This window comes from Myotis nattereri (assembly GCF_964212035.1).
Source record: "Myotis nattereri genome assembly, chromosome: 18".
Taxonomy (NCBI): domain Eukaryota; kingdom Metazoa; phylum Chordata; class Mammalia; order Chiroptera; family Vespertilionidae; genus Myotis; species Myotis nattereri.
The window spans coordinates 20,760,391-20,781,641 of record NC_138093.1 but is presented as its reverse complement, the minus strand read 5'-3'; the positions used below and the strand labels follow the sequence as shown (position 1 = coordinate 20,781,641).

The following is a 21,251-nucleotide window of genomic DNA, read 5'->3' as shown; positions in this document are numbered from 1 at the left end:
CATTTATTCTCTAGTACTCCAATTTCCCCTGCTATATATTATTTCCAATAGCACTTACTACCTTCTAACAAAAAGTACAACTCATGTATTACAATTTTTGTTTATTTTTGTGTCTCTTCCCACCAAAACATAAGCTCTATAAGGGCCTGGATTTTATTTTTTTTGTCTACTTAGGTCACTGCTATATCTCAGGCTCCTAGAAAGTGCCTCGCACCTGGGAGGAGCTCAATAAATATTTGTTATTCTTGTTATATGAACTTGGAATTGAACTAGATAGAATGAATACGCAGCTCAATAAGTTACAGTACCTGCTGTGAGAAACTCGCAAAATGATACTAACAGCAAAGATAAAACGGTAATAATAGCAACAATGATAGTTGTTTATATATCCAGCGCTTATTGTGGACCAGTCATTGTGCTAAGCTCCTTATTTCACTATTTTGTTCAATTTCCACAATAGCCCTGTTGGATAGATAAGATCTCTATCATATTGATGAGAAAACAAAGACTCGGAAAATTTCAATCATTGGCTCCAGATAACACAGCAAGAAAGCGATTGTGCTGAAATTTTTCAGCTCAAGACACTTTCACTCCAGCATCCACATTTTAAAAAATCCTTTTAATTATAGACCTTTCCCAAACACATATAAATTTGGAAAGAATCATGGTATCGACCCCTCTGTACCCACCACTTGGTTTCAACCAACAATGATAAATCCACAGCCAACCTGGTCCCCAGGGTCCATGATTAACCACTGGTATCTGATCAGATAAGGGGAATGGAAAATTTACTCCTTATGAGCAGAGGTAGAGCAGAACTCTGCACACGGGAGTGGTTAGGAAAGCCCTCAGGTGGTCTGCTGTGGTTAACCTCTCCTCTCCCCGCTCCTTCTCTCCAGCTGATCACCCAGGCTTCTCGTGAAGCCCAGAGGATGGAGGGCTCAGTCCCTGCTCCACTCCTATCCTGTGCGCAGGATGTGTGAGGCCTGATCCAAGCGAAAATGGAATGAGAACTCAATTCAGTAAGTGTACATGCTTAGTTTGGGAAGCAAGACTTTCCCATTAAGCCTCGTTACTGGCAAGGGGTTTGGGGGTCCAGAGGAACAAGTTCAGATCAGAAGACCTTGGAAGTAGCTGTGTGGCCCAAGACGAGCTATCTCTGTGGGTTTCTGGAACTGGTGGCTGATGGTTGGTCCATCAGCCTGGAGGCGGCATAAGGCATTTTCTGTTAAGAGGTGGGCACCAATGATGACAGTGGGAAATAGTTGACTTAGGAGAGCACAGAACTTGGAGTATAAGAGAGGGTGCTGGGAAGGCTTGTTTCCAAAGATCATGGTGTGATTTTTAAGTAGCTCTTTCTTTCTTTCTTTTTTTAAATATATTTTTTATTGATTTTTTTACAGAGAGGACGGGAGAGAGATAGAGAGTTAGAAACATCGATGAGAGAAACATTGATCAGCTGCCTCCTGCACATCTCCTACTGGGGATGTGCCCGCAACCCAGGTACATGCTCTTGACCAGAATCGAACCTGGGACCTTTCAATCGGCAGGCCGACGCTCTATCGACTGAGCCAAACCGGTTTCAGCAGTAGCTCTTTCTAAGTTTTCATCACTGAGAAGCTAGTCCTCCGTGGTCCTCCCTGCCTTCTTTCTTCCTCCTGCACCTTTTCTGAGAGTTTGGGAGGAAGAATCAGGGATTTGGGTTAAACAGACCTGACTGCTATTCAGCCTCTGCTTCTCCGTCTGGTGTGACCACAGGCTAATTACAAACTCACCTAACTCTCAGCTTCCTGATCTTAGATGGGGCAACTGAGTTTACGTTTGTAGAGCATCTAAAATGATGTGTGGCACATGTGAGTTAGTTCTTTGGAAATCAGGGCTGGGAAATTACCCATGGTTGCCGTGGGACACTTCTCCCGCTTTCATTAATGAAGATGCAGAGTTCTCCAGTGGGATGTGCCCATGACTAGTATTATTCATGTTTTACAAAGAAGGAAATTAAAGTAAGCAAGATTCCTGGTTGGATTGCAAACCCCAGTGACCCACATTCCACATGTAGTTCGGAAAAGATCCCGGGCTTCGGAGCCCAGGTGTATCTTCCTCAATTCCCTCTCATTCTCACTGTGGACCGTAACATTGACCTCTTGTTATCTCCTCCTTAACATCTTGGAAGGTACTAACAGGGAAAGGTCTCCTACTGCCACTGTGTCATCCCCAGGCCCTTACAGTACAAGAGGCTGAATATACCTTCCCTGTGCCAAGCACTAGGACAAACACTGTGTGTGTGTGTGTGTGTACAAATTTATTCCTTATTTCTGTTTTTAATTTATCTTCATTATTGAAAGTATTACAGACATCCTCTTTTTCCCTCCCATTGACCCCGCCCCCAGGCCTTCACCTCACTGTTGTCTGTGTCCATGGGTTCTGAATATAAGTTCTTTGGTTAATCTCTTCCCACCCGTTATCATTAGTTTTCCTTCTACTCTTTTTAAGATTAGGAAACAGAGGATTAAGGAGGTGAAGTAACTTGCCAAAAGCCAAAATTCAGCCTAGCTAGCCCCTTGAAGGATAGCTCCCATGTTCAAGAACCATGAGGAGGTTGAGAGTTGGTACAGGGACAAGAGCCAGGCTATCCAATCACATATCAAGGTGACAGCAGGCTGGCCAGATCTTCAGCCCATTTGGGATTTTGTAGGCACAGAATATGCACCTAATTCATCTTCATGAATCAGCCTTTTCAGGTTGTTTTGCTAAGTATATCTTGTATGTAAGTACAGGAAAATCTTTCAGAAGTTCAAACAGTTTTCATAATAATTCTCTGATAAATAAGGGGAGATTAATCCAGCCCTCAGGTATGGAAGAGAATCCTAGGGCATGTCTTCTGTGCTGTCATTCTTCCCGGGCAGAAATGTCCAGAACCTTGCTCCTGTCTAATAGAGCAGTTAACAGGGCAGGACTGGAGGGATCTGGCCTGTGTTCAAATCCTACTCTACCACTTTTAACTTTGTGATCTTGAGCAGACACTGGCCTCTCAGTATCTTAGTGTCATCCTCAGTGAAACGATTATACTAAAAGTGTCTGACTCACAGGGTTGTTTTGAGAAGTAAATGAATTAATACATATTAAAAATGTAAAACAGTGCCTGGTAATTATTAAATGCTTAACATATGATTGCTAATATGACAAACAGTCCCCCAGACAATCAGGTACCTCCCCTGTTAGCAATTTTCCCCAACTCCACACTCATTTTGTGTATTCTCTCTGTTGGAAATTTAGTAATAATAGAGCTGGGCTGTAATACCTATCTTGTCCAGTAGGTGCCACCCACTCCTTTATGGCAATGTTTCTCATACAAAATTCAACAATATTGAATAGGTTTTTAGCCAAAAAATAAAATGAAATGAATAACAGTTTCAAGATCCACACATATTGGAAATAGTTGGTTAAACGAAATTAAAACATGTTTCTTTACTGCAGAAATTTTCAGAACCTCTGACATTCTAGGTACATTGTAAACCTCCAATTATCTATGAGGGGATGGGTGAGAAGGGGAAGAGAAGCATGTCCCCCAAGTTTTCCAAGCACAGACCTTTTTTTTTTTCTTCACGATATTTTTTAACCATTTAAGTGACACTAATGTTCTACCAAACTGAGTTGGGTAACATTTCACTTGGATTGCCTTAAAATGGTGTTCCTCAAAGTGTGGTCTTTTTATATCACCTGCTATTAAAGGCAGTGTTCCACATGTAACACAAGACCTGCAGAATGAGAGTCTCCAAAGGAGGGGCTGAAGATTCTGCATTTTACTTAACAAGCTCCCCAGGTGCACATTAAAATTTGAGAGCCACTGCATTAAAGAAAACACTTCCCTAATTTTGGAATTCTTTACATTTAAAATCCTGACTACTGAATTTCCCTGTTAACTCCTAGAAACCCGTATTTTAATGAAAAAAAGGATGCTATGGTGAGGTTTGTTTAATTGCATAAACATTAAAAGATTCCCCTGTGCGAGGTGTCATGTCACGGAACTCAGAATACAATGACAAATCAGACTTCAGGGTATTTAGACTCTATAATAAAAATGGGTCTAGGGCCCTGGTTGGTGTGGCTCAGTTGGTTAGAGCCTTGTCGAGTGCACCAAAGGGTCTCAGGTTTGATTCCCGGTCAGGGCACATACCCAGGTTGTGGTTTGATCCTCAGGCGGGGCATACAGGTGGCAACCAATCGATGTTTCTCTCTCGCATCAATGCTTCTCTGTCTGTCTCTCTCTCTCTCTCTCTCCCTCCCTCTCTCTTTCTCCCTTCCTCTGTCTCTAAAATCAATAAAAACATGTCCTTGGGTGAGGATTTTTAAAAAGATGGGAATCCAGGGACCCTGCTCACTCTTTCCAAGCATCACTGTAGGACTTTGGCTGCAGCCACCTTAGTGGTCAAGTTCACATGGGATACAGTGGGTTGGGAATTAAAGCATGGAGAGGAAGAATTCCGTTCTCTTCTAAATGGCTCAGTCACAAATGAACCACCAAGATACTGATTTTTGTTTTGTGTTTTGATATCCTAAAAAAAAAAAAGGCAGTAGGAAACAGGACGAAGAAGTCAACAAAGCAAAGGATGAGAGTGGGAAGAAAGGAGAGGGGAAACCTAATAGCTAGATGAGTTATGGGCAGAGAAAAGCCCCAGCCCTGCTGACTCGGTTCGGTTTCAGGTGAGAAATAACAGGATTAGAATGCCAAATTGCTGAGTCCTGCAGGCCCGAACCGTAAACCTCCTCTAAGCTACTCAGCTTTTCCCCTCTGCAGTCACTAATTAAATATTGCCTTGAAAGAAATAAAATAAAAAAGCCTTTTGGAGTCAAGCAGAAGTGCATATCATCAACCTGAAACAGGGCTGGGAATCATGTTGACCCACACAGTACGAGGAGCTAGCTGACAGTGGAACGGGACTATAGGAGAGAGAGCAAGGTAACAGACAGCTTATCTCTGACTTTTTTACAATCACTTCTTGTTTCATATGCAACCTTCGTAGCATCTTAGTTTCCTATGTATTTTCTTTGCTCTAACTAGCAGTAGTAAAAATACGTGGGATTCCCCTTTCAATTTGATTTATGCAGAGATGTAGACCAGAGGATCCAATCCAAGGACATGATTAGTAGCATTTGAAGTCCAAAAATCATCCATGTGTCCAACGGAAGGAACGCTCAGGAGTCGCTCCCAATTAGGGTGGCTCAACAATTCAGCATCCTTTGCACTAGTCCCACCTGTTATCCAGACAATAGTTTTATACACACTTTACTTCCTGGCACGTAAAGGTTGCAATATGGCTGCGTCCCTAAGTCTCCTCTCACTCATGTCATGTAAACACAGTGTCTGTGTCCCAAGCTTGATGTTTGGCATCTTTATGCTGGAATATATGATTCTAGCACCTGAGGCCACGCCAGGCCATTGTCCACTGTGCCGTCCTCTCCGTGGTGGAGTAGGTCTGCCACCAAAGAATTTTACCAGCTGAAGCCCTAACAGAGACATACCGCTCTGCACTCTTCTGTTGTTTGCCCGAGCGAAATCTATCATTTCTCTATCTGCATATGGCGTGTGTCAACTGCTTTAAAATTAGCCAATTTTCCTCAGCATAAAAATGGATTTTTGTCATATCACACGAACCATATATCACAGAAACAAACCAGTTTTTGTTGTGGCTTTTCTTTTCCTTTCCAAAATGCATTAAGTCTTTTTAAGTCACTGCCAAATCCATTGCGCTCACTGCATTTGTGAGATACATTTAAAGAAACCAAGCAGAAGGGGGGAAATATTCCCTACACTGCTGTCACCTAGAAAGAAACCTAGTCCATTACCAAGCCAGCCACACCTAGGAGGCTGGATTGCTTCGCCTGCTTGTAAATAATAAGGACAGCATTTGGATGCTGCCCTGCACGCCAGGCTCGGGAAAGAGCAAAAATAATAAGTGAAACAATAAGATGATTAAGAGAAAGAAGTGCCATTTATTGAGCACTCCTTATACCCCAGACATTATGGGGAGGGCTAATTCTGCATAATTTCATTTCATACTCAGAACGATCCCGTGATTCAAGGTTTATTATATCCATTTGACAGATGTGGAACCCGAGGCTGGCAAGGTCACATCGCTAGTACCTAGCAGAGCCTGCCAAACACTTGAGCTCAAGTTAGTCATCCCCCAGCCGAGCCTGTTCTCTAAGTGCCGAGGGCATCTCGTGCTTCAGGAAAAGCCCATTAGACAACAGCAGGCCCCTCTCTGAACTCTTGCATTCTAGGTTTCTCCTCTGAGTGAAGGCTATGTGGGTGCCTCATGGACTCAATTGCCTTGGGTTTCTCTCAGTCAGAGAAATCCCCGTTTAGCTTTGGAGGAGGTGGAAGAAGCGGGGTCTCCTGTGAGCGCTCCCACCAGCACAGGCTGCCTGAGGGATGGTGGAGCGGAGCAGCCAGCTGCGGGAAGTTCTGCCTCCTCCCTGCACAGTGCCTCCCCACCTTGCTCCCATGAGCAGAGATGCAGCTTGTGCCTGAATGGGCAGCTGTCTGCGTGGTGCATTTTGAGGGGCCTACAGTTCCTCCCAGGAGGAAAGAACATGAGTCTCCTACTTGGCTTAAAATCTGTGAATTTCTCTTTCTAAATGCTGGAATGTTAATTGAGAGGGCAGCATATTAAATCATTACTAGTCATTATTACTTCGGCACAAATTAGTTGATCGGGTTACTGAGAGGTGTGCAGAGCGCCGAGGAAAAGGTATCATTTTGACGGAGGTGGTGGGGAGGGCTGACTGTGGGGCTGGCATTCAAAGGGAGGGAGGGAGGACCATCGTATTGCTTCTAGCGTGTGCGTGGGTGCACCCCACCCCCTTCACACACACACACACACACACACACACACACACACACACACACACACTCATGTGTCCCTGTGGAGCTTGCCAGGACTGCACTGATAAGCAAGGGTTTTAGGAAAGGTACCAGCCACTCCTCAGCAACCTGCTCTAAGAACCTTGACTGCACCTCCAAGGCCAGGGGGGCATGTAACACAGCTTTTGGCCTCTAGGGGTCTCCAGCGCCCCGAGGCTTCAGGAGGATGCTGACCTTGCTCTGGTTTCCTGAAGGGCCCAAATCCCAAAGAGCTGAGATTTTGGAAAGAGAGAGACAGGGGCATGGAGCCCCTAGAACCCCACCACCCGCCCTGCTCCTGCCTGAAGGCCGGTTTACAATATGCTGAATGGCTGAACCCCAGGCGGGCAAGGGACAGAAGTTAACTGCCCTGCACTCCTCACTGAGGCTTGAGCATTAATTTGCCTCAAGGGCATTTCAAGGACTTCCCTCAGCAGCCCCACCGCACACTCTTCCAGTAAGCCCCACCTCCAGGCTAGGAGACTATAGCTGTGCAGAAATCTTCACGTGTACACACACACACACACACACACCACCCCAGACCTATACCCTGGCACTCAGGATCCTGCACAAGACCTGGGAGAGCAGGGCAGGGCAGTGTCCCCTAATCACCAAGCACCCCCTGCCACTGGAGCTGGACACCCATGGCCAGGAGGTTGGGGATGAAGATGGGAAGGGATAGTGAGGGAGAACCACAGCCTGGATCCTGGGAGACTGCAGTGCCCTGTGAAAGCAGAGCCACTGAAAGCCAGAGAGTCCAGGGAGAAATTTTTCTGTAGAATCACACAACTGAGGAGTATTGGAAAAAGTAACAGACTTGGAGAGAGGTACTGTCATTGCAGGTCCATGCTTAAAGAGGCCGCAGTGGCAGATGGCAAGACCCTGGCCCTCTAGCCCTCCCACGGCTTGGGTTTGAATCCCATTCTCACAAGCTATGAGATCTTGGATAATTGACTTAACCACTCTTTACTCAATTTTTCTCATCTTCAAAATGGGGATAATGAGATCTACTTCCTAGGAAGTTGTTAGAATTGACTAAGATCTTACTGCTGGGGGTGCACTGTGCCTGACACACAGCAGGCATGGAATTTCACGCATCTTCAAGCATCCAGAACCAAGGGGGACAACAGCGATTTGTCCCAGGCTCACTGAACTTCACAGGTGGGTGGGGGTTGGGGAGAGTCTTATTTTAAACATCAGTTTTGGTATGTCATTTGAAATGAATCACGAGTCTTGCTTTCTAAAGGAATTCTGTAGTGTGGTGGTTTCCAGTGTGTTTTGAACAACCTTTAGGTTGCCAGAAGGTGACTCAGGGACCACTGTGGGTGAGGAAAAAGAAGTGGCAGGTGGGGGAGCTCCAGGCCCCCAGGCCTGCTCTTTTACCTGCTTCAGGTACTGGGGTTCTAGGTAAGGGTTTGTTTGCTCAGAGTCTTCTACTGCTTTTGTAAAATGTTAAAAATCACTGATAAATCCTTGTGTAATTCAGGGAAACCTTTTCTCCAAGCCTAAGGACACTCAAACCTTATCTTGCTTTGAAAGCCCACTCTTTTGAAAAAGGAGCACACCTGTGTTCAGAAACAGAGGCACTTGAAATACTCAGCCCACCATACTAAGTACTCACTTGAAACTGTGCGGCATTTTTGAATGTGCACCAGCCCACTTGACCTGCCCCAGAAACCACCCTGCCATCCCTCCCCGACCCGTGTCTAATGATGCTTCCATCCCACTCCTGACTGATGTAGCGTAGACCTCAGAACAGTTACCTTGACCTTGACCATGGAGGTGCCCTTCCCCTAGATGTGGCCAAAGACAGTGATCACCGTGCAAAGCCCAGTATTGAAGGGCATGCGCTTTGGGATCTGGCAACATGGGTTCAAATCTGAGCTCTGCTAGTTCCCAGTTGCATGACCTCAGGTTAGTGACTCGGTCTCTCTGAACTTTAATTTCATCTTCTATAAACAAGATAACAACCCTGGGTTGTTAGATGATTAAAGGAGACAGTGCCTGGAAAGCACTTAGCATGGTGACTGGCATATGGTAACTATTGCCAGGAAGTTCCGGATTCCCTGGCACCTAACAGCATATACTGAAGCTACTGCCTGACTCTGGCCACAGCTAAATGTCATTGTTCTCCATGGAAGTCCGTGTCTTACGTGCTTTCCTACTTGGGGACACAAACCAAACATCAGCTGCCGTTTTCTGAATGCCTATCCTGTGGCAGGTAACTTTGCTGAAATTTTTGAATCATTTTCTCTATGCTTCATGATGTTTGTACAGGATAATGGTTTATGGTTTCCATTTTAATAGAGGTATAGTGTAGCTCAGAGAGGCTGTGTAACACATCTGAGGTCACACAGTAAGTAACCAAGATTAGACCGAAGCCCAAATTTGTCTGAGCCAGAGCTGGAGGCCTTTTGTGCCCACCTTGTTGACTCTCAGTGCTTCCTGCAGGGTCTGAATGTCAGCTCCTCTGGGCTCCGTCTTCCTCAATATCAGTCTCTAAACAGGAATGATACTTCATAATATTGTGAAAAAATGTAATGAGATAATGTAAGTAATAATGAACAATTTTATCATTAAATAGGCGTTGGATGTATATCAAATATGTATAAACTTGCTCCACCTGCTCTATCTACTCTCCAGAACATTTTTTAAACCTTATTCTGAGAAATATTCATAGAGAAGATTATATATATATACATATATATATGTGTGTGTGTGTGTGTATACAAGTATTGTGGTGTGTGTGTGGATATGTAGGTATGCATGTACAGGTGCATCTGTGTGTGTATATGTATACATTTATGTACATTATATATAGAAAATGATAGCACAAACTACCACCCAGGTCAAGAAACAAAACACTGTCAGCATCTCAGAAGCACCCTCATCTGTATGTCCTCCCTGAACAAATTCCCATTCCTCCCTCCAGTCCAATTCATTTCTCCTCTTGCTAAAGAATAATCTCCTATCCCCCTTTCGCTCATGTCTCTGGGTTGTCTCCAGCCTTTTTGATGTGCCTGTGCCTGTCACTTCACTAAAGTTCTGAGTGACACATCATTCATAGGAGAGAAGTGAAATAAAGTGGTTCCACAGAGTGGGGACATATGCGTGTGTGTGTGTGTGTGTGTGTGCACAAACCAGATGTCTTGTAAGATGACTTAACCCAAAATAACCGAAGGAACAGGTGGTCTGATTGGGGAGAGGCATGGGGACATTCAGACAGTGTGCTATTCCCCAAGACCACCAGGGACCAAGTCTGATACCTCCAATGGTGAGGGGCCGAGGTCAGGGCCGCTGGAGCCTAGGTGACACAGAGTACAGTTTCTCTTCCTTACATCCCAGACTGCACCCACCCTGGGATTTCTACTTCCTTGAGTGACAAATCAGGCCTCAGTTAAAAGTCCCCTCCTAAGGAAGCCTTTCCTGATCACCTCAGCCACCCTCTCCTACTCTTTTTTAATAATCTTCATTATCAGTACCTGAAACACTCGCCATTGATTTCTTTGTTTACATGTTCATTTGTTTTCTGGATACCATAGCAATAGGCAGTATGAACTCAAGATCTAAACTGGGTAAGTATGCCAGCTACTCACTTACTAGCTGTGTGACCTTGGACAAATGCTTTAACCTCTCTGGGCCTCCAATTCACCATCTATAAAATGAGAATATAGGATTTATTAAAATGGGAATTACAGGATCATTCGGTGAAGTGAGTTGATGTATATAAAAGCTTTCAGAACCATGCCTAGCACATAAGTACTATTAAAATGTTAGCTCTCATCAGCAATGTTAGTAATGATCATTATTGTGATTATCATCCTAGCTTTCTTCTAGAATGTGAGCAACTCGATGGCAGGGCTTTTATCTGTTCTTCACTGCTGAACCCCCCCGTGCCTAAGAAGAGTTCCTGGCACATATTTGTAATAATATACTGAATAAATATTTCCTGAGAAATCTGTCTTACCACCCGATCCCAAGCCTGCCTCTGAGGAAGAAGATAACCACATAAACAAATCATTACAGTGTGGTGGGTACAGTGCAAAAACTGAGTTACGGCAGATGTGTAGGAGTACAGAGGAGGAGGCAATTAGTTCTTTCCCTGAGTCTCAGGGAAACCTTCACAGAGGAGGTCATCTTTAGAACTTTGATGCTCAGGAACTCTCAGGGAACAGAAAAGAGGGCGGGGTTCTGCAGAAAAGCAGCACAGCCCACCCACAGCCTTGGGGTGCTGAGGGAGCTGCCCCTGTCTCAGGTGCAGAGGGGAAGGGGGGAGGGGAAGTGGAGAGATGCAAGAAGAGGCTATTAGACCAGCTCATGAAGGATCTGTTGGCCATGCTAAGAAAGTGGAATTTTATTCTGACAATAATTACATTGAAGAATTACAATAAAGGGAGAAGCATAATCAAATTTACCATTACCAGTGCAAGGGGGAGGCTGGCCCGGCTGGCCTTCAAGGGAAGGAACTGGGAGACCAATTATTGGGAAAGTCCAGGTGAGAAGGGACGAGAACCTGACAAAGAGAGTGGCAGGGGGAGGGGGTTGGCTTTGAGAAACCACTGGGAGGTGAGCTGTGTAAGATCCTGGGGATTGGTTGCATTTTTTGGGGGGGGTAGAGGGGACTTGTGAGAGAAAGTAGGGCCCAGGACAACCCCTATTTCTTAATAATGTCTCTGGGGGTTTGGTTGTGCCATTAACCAAAGAAGGGAACTTGGAAAAGGGAGTCGTTTTATGTGTGAAGTTGATGCATAATGAGTTCACCTTTGGACATTTTCATCTTGGCCATATCAAAGTCAAGACCTTGGGTAAGAAAGGAAGCTGACATTTTTTTTTTTGAGCATCTACCATGCACCTGGAACTGTGCTTGCCACCATATATATTTTATCTCATTTAATATTGAGAACAACTCTTTGAAAGATGAGGCATGATATTGTTTATTTATAGATGATGAAGCACAGGCTCAGAGAGGTAATGATTCCCACTTTACATAGTTAACATTGAAGTACGCTAAGTGGACCAGTTTGATTAAGCAAGACTGAATGAAGTGCATACAGAGAGTAGGATTCTGTTATAAAGATGTTTGGGGGCAGATCATGGAAAACTTTGCATGGAGATATCATCCACTCCACAGGGGTGTTGTGAGAATCAGGTGAGAGAAAGCTTGTAAAACATTTTTTAAATGGAGGAATGCTGCGAAAAAAGGAGTGCAGGTTGTGGCCAAACCTTATTGCAATGAGAAATAACAATGAGTGAATGATGAAGTTCAAATCTGTAATTATTAAGTGGAATTCAATCAGGGTGTCTTCTCCCATTCTTCTTACTCATAGGCCCACAAAAGAATCTTGAACACAGCGTGTCTTTTGTTTCTTCCCTTTCCCTCACCCCAACACACACACACACACACACACACACACACACACACACATACACTATCTACATGTCTGGCTTGAAGAAAGCTCTCAGAAAGAGAGATAATAATGTGGCCAAGATGACAAGGAAGAAAGGGATTGGAAAATCAAGTGCACCCAGCTGATCCCAGCTATTGTCTCCTCACACTTTGGAGTGAAATCCTAAAGATAATTTATTTGGTTATTTCTACTGTCAGGCAGAAACTCAAAAATATAAGGATAAAATTACTGGCAGCCTACCTGCTAACTGTTTGCATGTGAAGTGACAGCTTCAATGCTTCTCAAATGCTTTAGGTGGGATGAGTCAGTTGAGGAGGTCCCTCAAGTTTAAACCAATGTAAGCCACCTGTGCCCTCCTTCCCCTTAGACTTCAGAAACATATGCCCAGAGGCCCGAGCTGCTTGTCACCCCTCCCTCCATGATCTCTGTTCTCAAGTCTCTGGCTCCTCCTGTCTCATGCCTCTGCAGGGCCTACACCAGCGCTGTTGAAAAGAAATATGATGCGAGCCACATATATGATTCAACTTTTCTAGTAGCCCTCATTAAGGAGTAAAAAGAGATGGATGAAGCTAACCTTTATATACTTTATTTAACTCAATCATTTTTACATGTAATCAATATTTTAAAATTACTGATCAAATATTTTATTATCTTTTTTTAATACTAAGTCTTCAAAATTCGTCATGTGTTTTACACTTAGAGCACACATTTAAGTTGTCATCCTCTACACGTGGCTGGTGGCTAGTTTGTTGGTAGCCCGCTGCAGGCTAGGGCTCAGTCTTGGGGGCTATCAGATTGCCACACCCTCTGTTCAATCCAGCACTCCCCAAATATGTGCATTTCATGTGAGCGTCCATAAAAGGAATGATGGAACTGGCTGTAAAGATTCCACACTGTCATCTCAGTACTCAACTTTATTCCCATCCTCAAGACAGAGTGACAATTGCAAGAGAGATCAAACTGCATCCTAATTGGTCAGGTGAGACCTGCCCTCTGCAGCCCCCAGTCTGAAGCATAACTGAGCTGACAGTCTTCGCTCCCAAAGAGAAGAGGCTTTAACCACAATCACTAACCACAGGCACATGGGCCTGGACCTCTATCTTAGCCCCAAACATGGGCATGGACACTTGCAAAGAATAAAGAAAAAAGGCAGTGGCCTCACCATTCAGCTGCAGGGTCATTTCACGCTGGAAAGAAAGGTGACAACAAGGCCAAGGGCAGGATTTTCAAGAGAAAGTACATATCCCTCAGGACTTGTCCCCAGGGCGAACTCGGGGACTAAGCAATCAAACACACTGGGTTCTTGGGCATTTTCCTCTGGACCTGAGAGCAAATAGGATGAGACTTTAGGCAAGTCATTCACTCTCCTTGCTGAAATAGGGCCACCCAAGCAACCAGGGACCTGCAGGGTGAATGGATGTCTCCAAACCCAGTGCAGACCAATGAATAGGGTAGTTGTGTCTCAAGGGACCTATGCTTTGCCTTGACCTTTCTTCCGAGGAGATCAGGCGCAGTGTTGGAGCAAATGAGTGTGGCTGGCTGGTCACAGCCATCTCCTGGTGGTCTGCAGCCCTTGGCCCTTCCTTGGCCCTGCCCTGGTTGGCAGACTGCCTCTCCCCTCTGCTGCTCAGCTGAGCAGTCACAGTACTCGGTGGTACAGCTGCAGGCAATCCTGCACCCACCCCTTCTGCTTTTTTGTGGCTGCCTCCTTTGTGACTGCTACAGCATATGTTTTATTAAAAGGGAAAGAGGAGGGGAGACAAGAGGTTATGTACATGGGCATGCTCAAGAATCTTAAGATTGAAAATCTGCTCAATGTGAAATGCCTAAAGGCTTTGGTATTTTGCTGGCTCTAAGTAAACCCCAACAGGGACTTTTGGGTGGGGAAACAGGAAATGGAGGAAAAGCAGGGTTTTCTCTTAGGGGAGCCTGATTCTAAAAATATGAAAATATTTTCTCATGTTCTCTTGAAATCAGCCTGCTGTCCCCCAATGTCTTCATCCAGTTTTTGTGATATGGTGTTGATTAGCTCTCTGACCTTGAGTTCTCTTTTCCCAGAATGTATGACTTAGGCTCCAGAGTGGGTGGAAGGCTAGGTAAATTTCAATGGCTGATGAGATATCCAACATTTCAGTCCTCTGCCTGGCCCAAGGACAGCTTCCGCTAGGCCAGCGGTTCTCAACCTGTGGGTCGCTACCCCTTCGGCGGTCGAACGACCCTTTCACAGGGGTCGCCTAAGACCATCCTGCATATCAGATATTTACATTACAATTTATAACAGCAGCAACATTACAGTTATGAAGTAGCAACGAATGATTTTATGGTTGGGTCACAACATGAGGAACTGTATTTAAAGGGCCAGAAGGTTGAGAACCACTGCTCTAGCCCATTATGTGCTTCAAATAATTAACCCAAGTGTATGGTCTTCCTATGATACAAGTGGGGAAGTGGCAAACCCCATGGAATCACACAAGCCTGATGTTTCCAGGCTTTCAGCTTGTGCTGCCCTTAGCATCCCTGTCAGCTAGCGTCCTTTCCCCATTTCTCCCTCTTCAAACAAATCCCACCCCAGTCCCCCTGGCGTAGCACAATGGTCCCTCCTTGCAATACTGATAGCTCTCATTATCTGGACCAATCAATCCTAGATTAATTAGGTCAGCCTCTCAAATCTCTTGTATTGAACTGCTGCTTAGAATGTATAAGGCCATTTACCTTTTCCCAGATGTAAGCCTGTTTTCCTAACTAGACTGTAAGATCATTGAGGGCAAAGGCAAGGTTATTTTAAGACTTTTACCCCTCAAAGCCTTTAGTCCAGGGCTAGAGGACAAGGTGTATGTCACTGCAACCTCCCATTCTTGTAGAGTTCAGGAAAAAAAAAAATGAATCAGATCACAGGCATGAGATTAAGCCAGTCCTTACTTAGGAGGAGTCATGGAGCCTGAGATTGGTTTAGCAGTGATGAGACCCACACCCTACCCCATAGGTTCCCTTAATTTCCCTGAGTAAGAGCAGTTGGTTCATCTTCCTGAGGTCCTTTGCCCTTGCTTTTCCAAAAAGGGGGCTAAAATCATTCTAGTTCTACTTCTTAGGTAATCAAAGATCAATGAGACAATAAGGCATGTGAGGATTAATTAGATGAGCTCCCTGCCATGCCCCCAGCCCATTGGAAAAGGATGCCATTACAAAATTTAGACAAGGTCTTATTTAAGAGAAATACTTGAATTGCCAAAAATACACTGCACAGTGGGGAAAACAAGCCATTAACCAGGAAACCTCAACTCTAAGCATCCCAGTCAGCAGAAAGTGCCCACATAGATGTCTCAGTCCCTCCAGATTACCTCTTGTTTGTGAGCAGGGGAGGGATTTTGGAGCACAGTCCCTGTCCCTGGAGGGGATCTCTTTGATGTGAAGCTCCCCAGTGGCTAGCCTGGGGATCAGAAGGAGATGATGACGCAGGGTTGTTCTTTGCCCTCTGGCCTTGCTCAGTAAACAACCTGTTAGGAGGCCAGAAACACCCAGAGGATGATCTTTAAGAGCCAGATAGGAGAAGATGCTTCCATCCTTGAGAGTGGCCTAGTGCTAACAGAGCAGGAACCCTCCTCCCTCCCCAGCCATTCCCTTCTCTCCTCCTGTTGTGCCCACACTGCAGCACACATCACCCCATTCTGGGTGACAAGCTGGCCCCTTGTTTGGTGAGGAAGGAGAGGCCAGAGTCAGGGATGCTTCTGTCTTCTACATGCCTGCAGCTCAGCTGTCAAACCCTTTGAGGCAGCCTCCCTCATCAGGGAAGACCCTGGTCTGACATTTGCTACCTTTTCCTCAAACATCTCACAGTATCCATGCTCTGCACCTACCCAAATCATATCCCTCCTCAAGAAGCAAAGCATGCATCTTTCCCCAAAGTAGCAGCAGCAGTGACACTGGTAAAAATCTCGGAACACTGTGATAGCATTGCTTGGTCATGCCCCCAATGCTGCAAAGCATCTTACTCTGGCTGAGCGGGAACTCTGAGAGTCCTGCCTTAAACAAATAACATACCCACAACTGTGTGAAGTCAAAAAAGAAAACACCAACTTCAGCATCCCTTCGCTGTTGCCTGATGTCATCAGACTGCCCCCCAGGGGATTCTGTGAAATACTTGAGCTGCTTGGTTAATACTGGCATTGCATGCATTCTAGAGAGCCTGATCAGAGAGTATTACTTCCACATACCCATGTCTGGAGAAGGACAGAGGCAGAAATACTTGACTGACAACATGCCTTTCAATCTGCTGATGGGTCTATGCTGACATATTATTGTCCCTGCAGGAGAAGGCCCAGATTACCCAGCTATAAGCAGGCCTGTTTTAGTTGCTCCCCTTTTCACAAAACATTTCTTCCTGCTTAGGGCATGGGCTTCCAGGCTAGGAAGAGTGCACACACAGTTCTTTACAGAGGGGTCTGTTCAATCACGTTACAGTGCATTAGCTTGATTATTCGATAATACTTGGCTTAGGTCTATATATCCTGGATAAATATGTACCAGGCATTGGGACTGCTTGGTGAGGAGGAAACTCCTCTGGGCTGGAACAGCAGCTCCCAAGTTCAGGCTCCTACTAGAAAGGAACCCTCAGCCTGGGGCCTGGGCAGCAAGCTGCACATGCATGTTTTTTCTGTTGGCAACCCGCTTCCTGCATACAGCTGTGAGCACAGACACACACATACACACACACACACACACACACACACACACACGAAGCATTAGACTGTGTACTCAGGTGATCACAGAACCAGGGAGAGAGATGGCTAGATAATGTCAGCACACCCCTCCTTCCAATGTGCAGCCAGGCTCAACTCAATCAATGGGCTCCTGCCACCACCCTGGGGAGACTATTTGCAGCCCACGGGGCTCACTCCTCAGAATTTTTTTTCTTAGTTGTATGTGCATGGGAGGAAGAGACAGGACTCTACAGGCATGTCACTGAGCTCTAGGAACATGTGAGTATAGATGTATCACGTAGCATGGCCTCAGCTCTTTGGGGTCCTTCTCAAACATAGTGAACCACGTACAGTCTCAGCTCAGCAGGCAGAAGTCCTGGGCATTTTCTGCAATTATGCAGCACGGTTGAATTTTCTGAAGCTAATGGGAGTTGCACTAACTTTGAGGACTTAGCCCAGGCAAAAGCAATATAGGTCAGGCAGCGTGCCCAAGCGGGTGTCAGTCATGCACACCAGGAAGCAGTAACAGGGCCATCTCTAGCTAAACCCTAAATTGTATCGCTCAGCTCCACCAGACAGAAACTACCAGATGGGATCATTCCTTCTGCCTGCAACTGCCAGGCTACAGGGCAACAGGGTAGTAAGGGGGCAAATGATCCCCTTACCAAGAACATAGCAGAAAGGGCAAGGAAAAAGGGACAGAGGAAAACCACCCGAACCCTGCACTGTTACCTTGGATCCTTGCAAGAGCCCTCCTGGCTGTATCAGCTGCTCCCCAAATGTCCACCGACTGGGAGGAGACTCCTAAAAGATTCCAGGTTTTTGGGCAACATCTCCAGTGGCAGCTTTCCGAAGTTTCTACTTCATGATTTCTTGTGGCTTTCTCATTTGGGGAAACGCGAATGCCTCTCCTTCAGCATGTGAGAGGGAAAGGAAGTCTTTTTTCAAATTCTCTTGCTCTGGGCTTTGCCTCCGCCGCTGCTGCCTCCGCTAGACCACTTGCCGGCTGCCTTCCGCTAAGCAGCCTGGATCCCTGGCACCCAAAGCAGGTTGGAAGTGGGCTTCAGCGCACGCGGGTGGGAGAGGGAAGGAAAGTGCAACAGCAAACCTGGAGAGTCCCCTGTCTGTCCACCGAAGAGGAACCCAAGATCTCGCCTTCCTGGCAACTCTAAAGGGATTCACCCTCTTGCTCTCTTGCCCGAAATCACTGCCTAGCACATGGGCAAAGCCCGTTTCGCCGGCTTCAGCGCTCGCTCTGCTGCCCGCAGACCTGTCCCTGAGCTCGCACCGCACGGCAGGTGCCCAAACCCGGGCCAGTGCGAACGGGATGCTCAGGCGCAGGGGAATCGCTGCCCCAGCCCCGCCAGCAGCTTCTGAGGCGGGCGTAGTCCAGTCCGGGCTGCAGCCGCGAGCCCCTGCTCTGACTCCCGCTCCGCACCTAAGCAGCGTCACCTGCAGACTCAGACACCAGATGAGTGTCTTAAGATAACAATGCTGCCCGGCCTGCCTCTCTCTCTCTTATGCACGTAGGTTGGCAGCCAATGGGACACAGCGCCATCGTCCCCACGGGCGCCCATTGGCTGGCGGCTTGGCAGGGGGTGGGCTCGGAGTCTCCCCGCTATCTCCTTTGGTCCGCGCCAGGCCGGGCACCAGCTCTGTTAACCCTCCCGGCCCAGCCGCAGGGACTTTTTGGTGTGGGTGAGGAGGGCTTGGGCTGGGTGTCGGAGAGCCTATGCAGGCTGAGGAACGGGGAGAAGCTTGGGAGCTAATTAGGTTTTCTTCTCATCTTCCTGAGTTACAATAATAATTTATCCCAGACCATTTTGTTTGCTTAACTAGAATTCCCAGAAATAGGGACCCATTTGAGTCATTCTCTTTCTAATTTGAGGTTTTATTTAGTTGTTTGTGTATTTTAGCCTCTTGGTCCGGAATTAATTAGAAATGAGCCCCACCCCCCGTGTGTGTGTGTGTGTGTGTGTGTGTGTGTGTGTGTGAGAGAGAGAGAGAGAGAGAGAGAGAGAGAGAGAGAGAGAGAGACTTTGAACAGCTAAATCTAGAAACATTCTGTCCCCAAACCAGGATTGTGAAGGGGAAGAAAAATTCTGGGGCGAAATTAAGGGGTGTGGGGGATGCCCTGCTTCCAAAAGAGGGAATTGTTCTGCCTGCGCTGTTTTCCTTCTGTGTGTCTCCTTTCACGTCAGTGAGTGTAAGGAAGAGGGAATGTGAACTTCCATTTGGTTTTTAAAGGGGGACCAGAGATTCAGAACAGGCCCAGCCTTGTTTCTGTGAAGCAGGTGGTATAGCTGAGCCTGTGAATTGAGAGTGGGGGAGGGGAGAGAGAGAGAGCACTGGAGAGAGAGAGAGAGAGAGAGAGAGAGAGAGAGAGAGAGAGAGAGAGAGAGAAAGAGAGAAGAAAATATTAACTTTCAATCAAAGAGTGTGAAATATATCCTCGATGTCCTAATGAGGAAGCAAAACTGAATTACGTCCAGCTAACTAGCATACTACACTAAATATTGGCAAGAAAAGGTACACTAATAGTTGAAGAAAACTGCAGTTCAACAGAAGAGCTAAGGTTTGGGGCTGGCAAAGGAATTTGGGGGTTTCACAGTAAGTCAATGTGGTGGGAGAAATATAGAGAGAACACACAGGGAGGGAGAGAAGTATTTTGGTTTAGTTTCTAGAATGAAGAGCAACAGCAAAGATTATTTTATTTAAAAAACTGGAAAAAATAAAGGAATGCAGAGGCTTAATGGATGTCAAAATAATATAAACCAGGGTTAGCCAAAAAGCATCAAGGAACCAGGTGTTCTGAATGAATGGGGGTAAATTCGAAATATTCCAAAAATACACAGCCTTAGTCCCAATGATCCATCACTTTCACCTATATTATCCCCTGTGTATCTTATACAGGTTTGAGTGTCCTTCTCCATCCTGTAGGTATATGTTTGTCTAAGCTACAAAATGTGTTAGAGAGAGGTGGTCCTAGAGGGTCCCCAACTCTTGTCCTGGATAAACTATCCAAGTGAATCAGTGACAGGCTACATCTGTTGCTGTCCAACTGCTGAATTATTTACTCCTGTGCTTCTTAGTGACAGAGACCCCCTGAACTTGTCCCAGGAGCTAAGACATTATGTGTGGAAACTCTCCTAAAATTGGAGAAGGGAGTGATTAAAGGGAAAGAGTAGTTGAACAAATTGTTATCAATTTCAATGGAAAGAAAGTTAAATTTTCCGAGATCTCTAAGGAAGAAGGAAAGGGGGTGAAATTGGGAGACGAGAAAACAACTTGAAAAAAGAAAAACTTGTACTTTCTTCTCCTATGGAGTCCTAAGCCCTCTAAAAAAATCTAATGTGGTATAATATACATTAAATTCCACATGTGTACAGTTTGATGATATTTTGCCTAAACATGTATCCTTTGGAACACTACCCACGTAATTTCCAGCACTCAAAGAAGTTTGTCCTGCCCTTCTTAGTCAAAACCTCTCTCCCCAAGTGATAACCACTATTTTGATTTCCAACTTCCAAGATTAATGTTACCTCTCCTTGAATTTCATAAATATAGAATCTTGGAGCTATACACTTTTACTCTTATGGCCTGATTTCTTTCATTTATCATTATGTCCGTGAGACTCATCCATGTAATTACATGTTTATTTTTTTATTGCTGTGCTATATTTTGTTACATGACTATATTACATGAATTTATTCTCCAATTGATGCATATTTGGATTGTTTACATTTTTTGTCTATTATGAGCAAACCTGCTATAAATGTTCCTGTACATGTCTTTTGGTAGACACATGCAATCATTATCCGGCATATATAGCTAAGAGTGTAAATCACTTAATTTGCTTTTGGCTACTAAAAGGGAACAAAATCTCACAAAGAAGATTCTGAAGACTACATTATTTTTGAAGTAACTGAATGAGGGGATAATGGTAAAAGCTATCATGTTGAGCACCAACTAAATGCCTCAAATGTGTCAGAATATATATATATATATATATATATATATATATATATATATATATATTAGAAGCCAGTTGCACAAAGATTCGTGCAATAGGCCTTCCTTCCCCTGGCTGCTGGCACCGGTTTTCCTCCGGCACCTGGGACCCAGGCCTTTGGTCTGGCCGCAGCGGAGAAGCCAAGCCTCTTCAGTCTTCAGTCTTCAGCCTTCAGTCTTTGCTCTGCGCCTGTGTATGCAAATTAACCACCATCTTTGTTGGGTTGA

General features: G+C 45.4%; 1 protein-coding gene across 1 annotated transcript in view; it reads right to left on the bottom strand.

Annotated features, from left to right (window-relative positions):
* The window catches only part of BRINP2 (BMP/retinoic acid inducible neural specific 2), an 84,699-nt gene extending 66,210 nt beyond the window's left edge, over window positions 1-18,489 (bottom strand). The window contains exon 1 of the mRNA XM_081112187.1: window positions 17,745-18,489. The gene's annotated coding sequence lies outside the window, so the exon portion shown is untranslated. The remainder of the gene's footprint in view (window positions 1-17,744) is intronic.
* Between the last annotated feature and the right edge of the window lie 2,762 nt (window positions 18,490-21,251).